Source organism: Bombus pyrosoma, linkage group LG18 (genome assembly GCF_014825855.1).
Source record: "Bombus pyrosoma isolate SC7728 linkage group LG18, ASM1482585v1, whole genome shotgun sequence".
Taxonomy (NCBI): domain Eukaryota; kingdom Metazoa; phylum Arthropoda; class Insecta; order Hymenoptera; family Apidae; genus Bombus; species Bombus pyrosoma.
The window spans coordinates 1,087,254-1,096,142 of NC_057787.1; the positions used below are offsets into that span (position 1 = coordinate 1,087,254).

The following is an 8,889-nucleotide window of genomic DNA, read 5'->3' on the forward strand; positions in this document are numbered from 1 at the left end:
TCGCGTCTTTGAATTTAACGGATCTTCTCCTCAACTACGCGAGGACGAACGTACAAGCAGTATCGAAGTTAGGAAATCGACAGGAATAGACTTATGGTCTCATAAGAGCGTTCAAGGGCATATTTCTTAAAACAAGATTGCCATGCGATTCCGCGCGAATGATAACGTGAATCCTGGATTTAGTAGAATTTAAACGACCATCGTATAATACACACATGGAACCAGGTTGTCTGTGTATCGAAGAAATGTAAAAATACGAAGAGAACTATTAAAACGGGAGGAGAATCGGTCGATAGGATTGAAAGGAATAACTGGAGCCAGAGTCGGTGAATTCAGACCGAGGATATTCGTTGGGGAAGCGAAAGAAGCAGGTCGTATAAGCGAATAGATTGAACAGTTGGCGCGAGTTTGCGGCTGTAAAATGTGCCGACCTTGCCAAGTGCTCGAGAACATCCTCTCCACCTTTCCGTTTCCTTCATCCGCCTTTGTCACGACGGCCGATGCAGCCAGGGCAAACAACTTTATCCAAGTCCTTACGGGCACAATCTTCTTCCTTCTTCGATCTCGTAACTGCGAGACTTGCTATTCCGAAGCCACGACCAAGAAGGAAGAAGATAAAAATAAAGAAGTTCTTTCGTTAAGTTTATAATCTTTCACCGGGGACGATCGGATTCAATGAGAAAAATAAAGAGTCGTAGTCGTAGGGAAAGAAAAGAAAAGGGTAGTTTCACGAATCGTCAGGACCGACGTGAACCACGTCGAATCGAGAGAGCATCAAAGGGTGGTAAGAAAGAATCAGCGAGTGGAAAGCAGCAGCTGGTTATAAAAAGGAAGATAAAGGGGCGGCGACGGCGCGCGGAAGAAAAGGCAGAGAACGGCAGCGACGGATTGGCAACGCGCACTGCCTCCGCTGTGCCCTTTTCCTCCCTAAGACCTTCTCGACCCAACCCCTTTCGCTCTTAGCGCGAGCTATCGATATCCCCGAGATACAGACACCACGAAAGACGGGGCTCAACGTGCGTGTGGCCGGACAAGGCACCACGTGCATTCGTCCCATTACAAAAGAAGCTGAACCAGCGCCGGACGACCCTACCCGTCCTGTCCTCGACACGTTCAACGTATGAACCTATAGACCACGCGGTGGAACCTTGAACCGTCTGTAACACCCTTCGACGACTCGCCGCCACCCCCCACGGAATAATGGCGGTTTTTTTCTAAATTTTTATATTTCTTCTTCGAAGAAAATCCATGTGTAAAATATTACGCAGAGATTTCGTAGAAGACGATCGTCCAATTCGTAGAACGCGAGAATGTCGGGAAGATCGTCGACGCGATCGACGAACGGTTTGACGAAGAATTCTTAGGGATTCTACGAGGACGTTGACGCACGAGCTGATTAGCTCCGTTTCACCGTTTTCTCTTACAACGGTACATGCGATTATCTTCGTGGAATCACGCGATATACAAAAATAATTGTATTTTATACGAAACAGTTAGCGGAGCAATTTGTTTATTAACACGTTGACTGCCAGACGAATTTCCCATGGTTTTCCCAAGGCGCCGACGTGAACTTTTCATTATGCGATGCATACTATGTTGAAATATTATTTGCAGCAAATAAAACGAGTTATAAAATCATGCTTGAAGCATTTTTCGTGGTGGGCCACCGGTGACCCCCACGGCGTTGTAGCAATTATTACGATTGTCCTTTTTTCAAATAAGCGTACTTTTGGTATTTGCTGCGTCGCCGGTCACCGGTGGCCCCAACGCGCTATAGCCAAATCGAGTGTCGGTCACCAGTGACTCCCACGGCGCTATAGTCAATTATTACGATTTTTCTTTTTTCGAACAATCGTACTTTGAATATTTGCTGCGTCGCCGGTCACCAGGGCACTATAGCCAAATCGAGTGCCGGTCACCGGTGACCCCCACGGCACTATAGCCATTATTACGATTTTCCTTATTTCAAACAATCGTATTTTTAATATTTGCTGCGTCGCCGGTCACCGGTGGCCCCCACGGCGTATAGCCAAATGGAGTGCCGGTCACCGGTGACCCCCACGGCGTTGTAGACAATTATTACGATCTTCCTTTATTCAAATAATCGTACTTCTAATATTTTTTGCGTCGCCGGTCACCGGTGACCCCCACGGCATTGTAGACAATTATTACGATCTTCCTTTTGTCAAATAATCGTACTTTTAACATTTGCTGCGCCGCCGGTCACCGGTGGGCCCCACGCCGCTATAGCCAAATCGGGTGCCGGTCACCGGTGACCCCCGCGGCAGTGAACGCGTCAATTTTCTCTCTGCTCTGTCGCTTATTTTGCAAAGAGAAAGAAGCTACTGCTGACCAGTCTCGGTCAGAAGAAGCGCGTCGGCGAAACACTGCTCGTCACCTAACACGTCACATTCTGATTTCTGTTTCAGGTGAGTGGCAGGCTGCATCCACTGTCTCTGTAATGCCAAATAGATGGTCGATGTGCGTATCTGTCGATCGTCAATTTATCGGTTGCGGCGAATCGGATGCTGCACCCGGTGAGTGACGAACCCGCCTCCCGCTCCCCCGCGCGCCAGCACCACCATCACCACCACCACAACAACCAACCCTCTATGGAACCTCCTGTAGCTCACTTTGACCAATAATCCCGCAGACCAATCAGTATCCAAGTGCACAGTGACGTCCGTACAAGCCTAGTATTGTCGTAGTCCCCCCCGTCTGTCCCGTCCCCTTTTCTGGCCTCTCTATCTGTAGTCCCTGCTTTGGCGCAGTAGTGTGTAGATAGAGGGGGTGAGTTATACGGAGTAGTTCCGTTCGTTAAAACAACCGATCTCCGTCCGTCTCTCGTTTTCGAGCGTGAAAGGTCGACCGAGAGACGACGATACAACCGCGCGTTAACGCGTCCAAAGAGACGAGGATGAAGAGAACGATGGGGGAACATTGCGTGTTGTGCGTCTCTCGAAGGTCTATCGGACGTCTCTCGTCGTCTCATTGTCTCGGTTTGTCATATAATTACGAACGAAGGAGGCGCGCTGGGGTGCGCGCAATTCTCTGAAACCTAAATACGTAACGAGAAGCCTACGAGGTAATTAGTAAGTTAACGCTTAGGAAGGTGGACAAAGTATCCCCGAGTGTCATCCAGGTGGCGATCGACGATGTTCTCGAAGGATCGGGGGGGTTGTGTCGGTGAATTTGTCGATTCTATCGACGCGTTTCCCAGTGACAAGAAGAGAATTCTCGCGAATCTCGATTGTACAGAAAAGAATGAGAAAGAAAATGCTATACATTTCGCGAATGCTACCTTCCTCCTCTCTCCTCTTCCCCCCCCCCCCCGTTTTTCGTTTACTTAGCGTTGCTCCGTTTGTTTCGCTTTTTGATCGCGCACGCTCGACGATACGCGATCCCTTCCGCAGCGTGTTATGCTACGACTGCTGTTGATGTTATGTTTTTGTTAATTTTTTTTTTTTATTGTCTGCGAAACGACACGAGAACACGTTTCTACCGTCGCCGTGTGTCTCGTCGTTCTTCGAGCGCGGCTCGCCCATTTCCATGAGAAATTACATCCGACGGATGATAACCGTCGTCCCGGTGCTGACGATCTCGTCGGGCACGGCGCGCGATAAAAACGTGTTTCTTTCGATCGGTACAAAATATCTATGTTGATGTTCGATAATTTTGTTAAATATTATATATAGAAACGTTTATGCGATATACGCGCGTGCTGGGTAGCTAGGAGGCACGCGCGTTCGTCTCACGAGTCGAATGTAGCTTTTTTCCCTCTGTACGTCGATTACCGCTTTAAGAGAGAAAGGAGAAAAATGAACAAGAATGAGGTTAAAGATGCAAACAGATTCCTTCATCTTCGTACTATTCCTTTCCCTTCCGCTCTATTCCTTCACAGTTTCTCTCTTCCTCTTTCTCTCTCTCTCTCTCTCTCTCTCTTTCCTCATCTATACGCGAATCGCTTCGATTGCTGACTCTCGGTTCAAGCAACAGAATCGAACGAAACTCCGATAGACTCTAACGAGCAAGATTATTACATTGTACGTACCTACCTAGTACCTATAGACGCCTACCCGGACACGAAGTGTGCGTGGCGCTATCCTAAGCAAGTAAAACAACTATTCTAGTTAATGAATGTATACGAATAGCCGCTAAGAGACACGCAAGAGTAATAGGTAAACGCAGTATTTCTAAGAGGAATGTAATGTTAATAATTATTTATTTTGTGGATCTCGGTGAAAACGGGAAGAATGGAAAATTGCAAAAAAAAAAATAACGATTAAAAAGGACAAAAAAAAAAAGAAAGAAAGAAAGAAAGAAAGAAAGAAAGAAGAAGGAAACGCGAAACGTTGAAACGAATAATAAACGAGCAAACAAAAAAAAAAAAAAATTATATATATTATATATACGAATATAGAAAGAATGCATTCGTCGCTCTGCTGTGCTGTAACGTTTTAAAATAACGGACTTTGTTTCTCTTTAGGCAAGTTAGGCCTATATCTTATAGGGGTAGGCGTTGTCCATGCGTAGTGTGGTAGCTAGCCGCAATCATCATCATCGTCGTCGTCGTCATTTCTGTAAACGTAATTTCTTTTTCCGACGGTGGCGAGAAGAAAGAAAGGAAACGGAGAACGCACAAGGCAAAACACGCAGCATCCTCTTTTGTAACATATTAGGGTTATCGATTGTTTTACCAATTTGGATGCTGATTGTATGTAACCCGCGAGAGCGACCAGGGCCGCACCTGCTGCCTATGCGTGAAACGTGTTGTAAACGAAGAAACGGTGACCTTTTCGTAGGGGCGGTTGCTGTTCTGAACGCTATTGTAATATTACCTTGATTATACGATTGCTAAGGAAAAAAAAGGAACAAAATAAATGCGATGTAAACTTGATCATGCGTCTTTTCGCTTTTTTGCCTGCGGCCCTGGCCGTGTACCAATCCATCTGTGAATCTCCTGCATTCCTCCTTCCGGCGATCCGTGTTGCCCGTAATATTTCCCGCCCCCATCGCCGTATGCGTCGTTCCATCGTCGTCCACAGAGGACTAACAGCTTTATTTCCGGTGGCTTTTTGTTTTTTTTTTTTTTTTTTGATTTCTCCCCACTGAATCTACAAAATCGCGTACGTATATGTATATGCGCCACTTTTGTCCTTGATCATCGATCGAAACTTTTCTCCGAAACAGGGATAAAGAATCGCCAGCTCGGCGACTTCCTATTTACCGTTTCGTTATCATTGCAAATGTAACATTAAAACTCTAAACAGGAAAACTGTCCGAACGGGGATCGTCCATACCGCGCACATACTGTGTGGTCTCATGTTTTTCGATTACGTAACGACGCTTCCGCGGTTACATAACGCGATAAAAGGGAAGAGCAGGCAGAAAGAAGGAAAGGAAGAAAGAGGAAGATGGAGCGCGATCCCGGCGATAAATTCGGGACACGACTTAAGGGTAGTTGGTAAAACGAGGAAGATATTTCGCTGTTGGAATCGTTGTCAATTCCTGGCCGATAACCCGCCAGTGTCCGCCCGGGCTGAACGTGCAACGGTTGCTTTACGACGCTTAAGCCGCGCTTCGAGACGTCCTCCCCGGTGTCCCCGGCTTCTTCGTGGAACCGCCTTAACGGGCGTTGCGTTGATCCAGGGTCGAGCTTTCTACGGCAGCCCATAAGTCTCGCGATGCTCCGGGATATTAATATGTTATTGCGGAAAGACGCCCTCATGAAAGTCGACAAGCGCTGGAAAAATATGTCCGCGCGTCCCGACGTCGTCCTGGCTCTCGGGGGTGGCGACGGCCACAGAGCAGGAGAGCGTGTGTTCGGCTACACGCTCGGGGGATGATACCGCGGTAGCGAGAGCCACCGCCGCCGGCTGCTACTGCTGCTCGCTAGCCTTATACACCCACACGCCCTTGTTACTATCGTGCAGGGCGCGGGGTGTGGTCGGGGTAGAATTCACCAGACGCCATTTGTATTAATGAAGCTGCCGACAATGGTGCACGCTCGATGAATTATGTACCTACGTTCGAACCCGAACGAAACGCCGGCCAGCGTCGATCCGTTCGCCTCTACTTTGCCAGTGACCTCACGCATCGCGCCCTCCTTGCTTCGCCGCTCTCTTAATCGCGTCCAGGCATCCCCGTGTTCCTCGTCATCCGATAACGCGAATGGTTTTCCGGCCTCTTGCTTCTTCCGCTTTCTGCTATGGCATTTACCAGTAAAAGTTAGGGGCTGATGAGAATGTAGCAGGCATTCGACCCGTCTTTCCTTCCGCCTCTTTGTAATAATTCAGGGCAAGTTCTTCTGTCGCGATGTACGGCACCGATACCTCAAGATGGGATACATATTTGCATCTTGGATACTCGTTTTAACAAGAATTCTTCCGTTTGAGACTTCAATTTTCTGTTCGAAATGCCAGCACCGTGTCGCCAATCCCTCAATGTTACTGTAATTTGGCCACTTTGCGAATCATTGATTTTGATGACCATATGGTGCAACAATTCTTTTTAAATGGCACGTTTGGCTTGCGATAAAACAGCTCCTGCTACAGATCTTTTGACCCCTTAACCTACAACTACGGGCATGGCCCGTAGTACATGATCGGGCCAAACGTAAACGTTGCGGGCATAGCCCGTAGTAGATGATCGGGCCAAACGTAAACGTTACGGGCATAGCCCGTAGTAGACGATCGGGCCAAACGTAAACGTTGCGGGCATAGCCCGTGGCACGTGCTACGCAAGTCGTGCGAATGGCTCGAAGGCCGCGCGAGCTTTTCTTACGTTTTCCGCGCAAAATTCTCGAACGTAAATAGTAGGTTAAGGGGTTAACTCCTTGGGCAGTTGTTTGGGCCTTGAGGCCACTAAATTCTACGAAAGTATGCACCAGTCAAAGATATGTTTTCCATTTTTCCGAGGACTTAGGGAACGTGAGGAATAATTTTTCACTGGAAACCGTGCAGTTGTCTGTTCTGAAGGAATTCCGTATACGTTAGCCGCAAAGTGGCATTTCGTTAAAGAACGATTTCGAGCAAATAAGACAGCGAAAAGACAAGGCGGTTCGAACGATGGATACGGTGGCTGGGCGAGGTTTAAGGACCCTCGAGATTTCCATCAAAGATGGAAAGCCTCGTCTGCGTAAGCGCGACCTATTACCGAAAGACGTAGCGCGCATCCATCTCGGCTTGGCGCGGATAAAACGACCGCTTTACTTCGGATTACAGCGGCGCAATTTACAGCAGACGCGAGAGCACCTGTTCGTTCTTGAAGAAATGGAAAGGTGGCTGCGCGTAGCTCGAAGGGTAGCGCCTTCCATGGTATGGGAATAGCGTGCTTCGCAAACGTTGCGGTAATTGAATCCCAGTAAGCCCCATCCCTTTATATAGATGTAGCCGCTTAAACGTATAACTTCTCCCCTTTTGGCCCATCTTCTTTCTTCCTCGTCGTTCTCGTATTCCGTCGCGAAATGATGGATTCTCGGATGGATCGCCCTGGCAATACGGAACGATTGAAAAGTAATTAACATAACCATCAGCGGGGAACTAAAAATATTATTAAAATTCATTGAATTGAAAGATTTGCTAAAAGGGGGCTGAAATTGGCCCCTGAAAACTCGACCATCTTTTGATCTTCCGTCGTAAGTCGCAGAGTTAGCGCAGAAGAGCCAGGGGAAGCTTCCGGACAAAAGTTGTTTCTTGCGATCAGGGAAGATTTTGTCAATCGTTCGAGGAAAATAACTTTCGTCTTCGTATGTACAGATACCTTTTTAAAATATAGATACAGGCTGTGTTGCGTCGTCGAATCGTGGCAAATCCTCTCGGCGATCAAAAGATTTCTCGATCTCAATTTACGTAATACCATGGCGTGACACAGTGCACGCGCAATAGAAAATTTCCATTATGCATGGTCTGACGCGAGTGTGTTCCGAGAAACGAGGAAAAACACACGTTCTTATGAGCGAGGCATTACGAATTCTGTTTTCCTGATATATCTAACGACGAAGTGATAAGACGCTCTATTTGTTATTGTCAGAAACGTCGAGGGCAGTTGTCTGACGGAGGCGCATTGACAGTAAGAAATAGTAGCTTGTTTGCCACGTAAATAGTAAATCTTGCCTCTGTAACGATCGTGTAAAGATGGTTGACAAAAGTCCTGAAAAACATCCTAAACGCGCTTACGTGTGACAACGTTCGAAACTGCGAGCAATAACAACGACAACCAGGTGCCTGTCAATGGAGGAAAAATGGAGTTGCACGACGCTGATGTTAAATTAGAATTTTTCCAAGCATTTAGGCTGCTTTCCATGCAACTTGTGGGTAACAAATGTGCACCTGCACGCGCAGGACTCGTAGAACGGGTGGAGGTGGGACAAGAGCAACGTCTATCAGAAGAGGCAGCTATCTGACTGTTCCATTTGCCAAAAATTTACGAAACTATAAAAGCAACGTATAACCCGGAACTAGTGACTCGCCAATTGCCTAATATCATTATTTGGAAAATTACGGTGTAAGAGATGTTGCTTTACTGCGCAACAGTATCAACGAATCGATACGTAGCGTGCAACCGCACGAACTGAAGGTTCTCCATCGATAGGAAATTTTGCTTCCACCGTAAGAAAAATTTCGAAAACACCCTCCACCCTTAAATCTCCCCCGGCCTAATCTCGCTCGCACGCGAGACATGCCGGCAGATTCTCCGGCAACGAACATTCGGTTGCTGAAGGGCAAAATACTGACGCACGATTCTCACGTTCCTAGCAGACACGTTAGCCGTTCCGACCGAGCGATACGGATGTGCTAGGTGTAGACGAGTCGTAGCGTGCTCCGCCCTCATATAATTACTTCGCGCTCCTCCGTTGCTGCCTCCGTGTACGTGTATTTGGAAGCACGA

At 47.4% G+C, this 8,889-nt stretch overlaps 1 protein-coding gene across 2 annotated transcripts in view; it reads left to right on the plus strand.

Moving 5' to 3' along the window:
- LOC122577274 (homeotic protein ultrabithorax) overlaps positions 1 to 4,897 on the plus strand; it is a 140,645-nt gene extending 135,748 nt beyond the window's left edge. For both annotated transcript variants that reach the window (XM_043748499.1, XM_043748500.1), the window contains one exon: positions 2,430 to 4,897. The gene's annotated coding sequence lies outside the window, so the exon portion shown is untranslated. The remainder of the gene's footprint in view (positions 1 to 2,429) is intronic.
- The last annotated feature ends 3,992 nt before the right edge of the window (positions 4,898 to 8,889 follow it).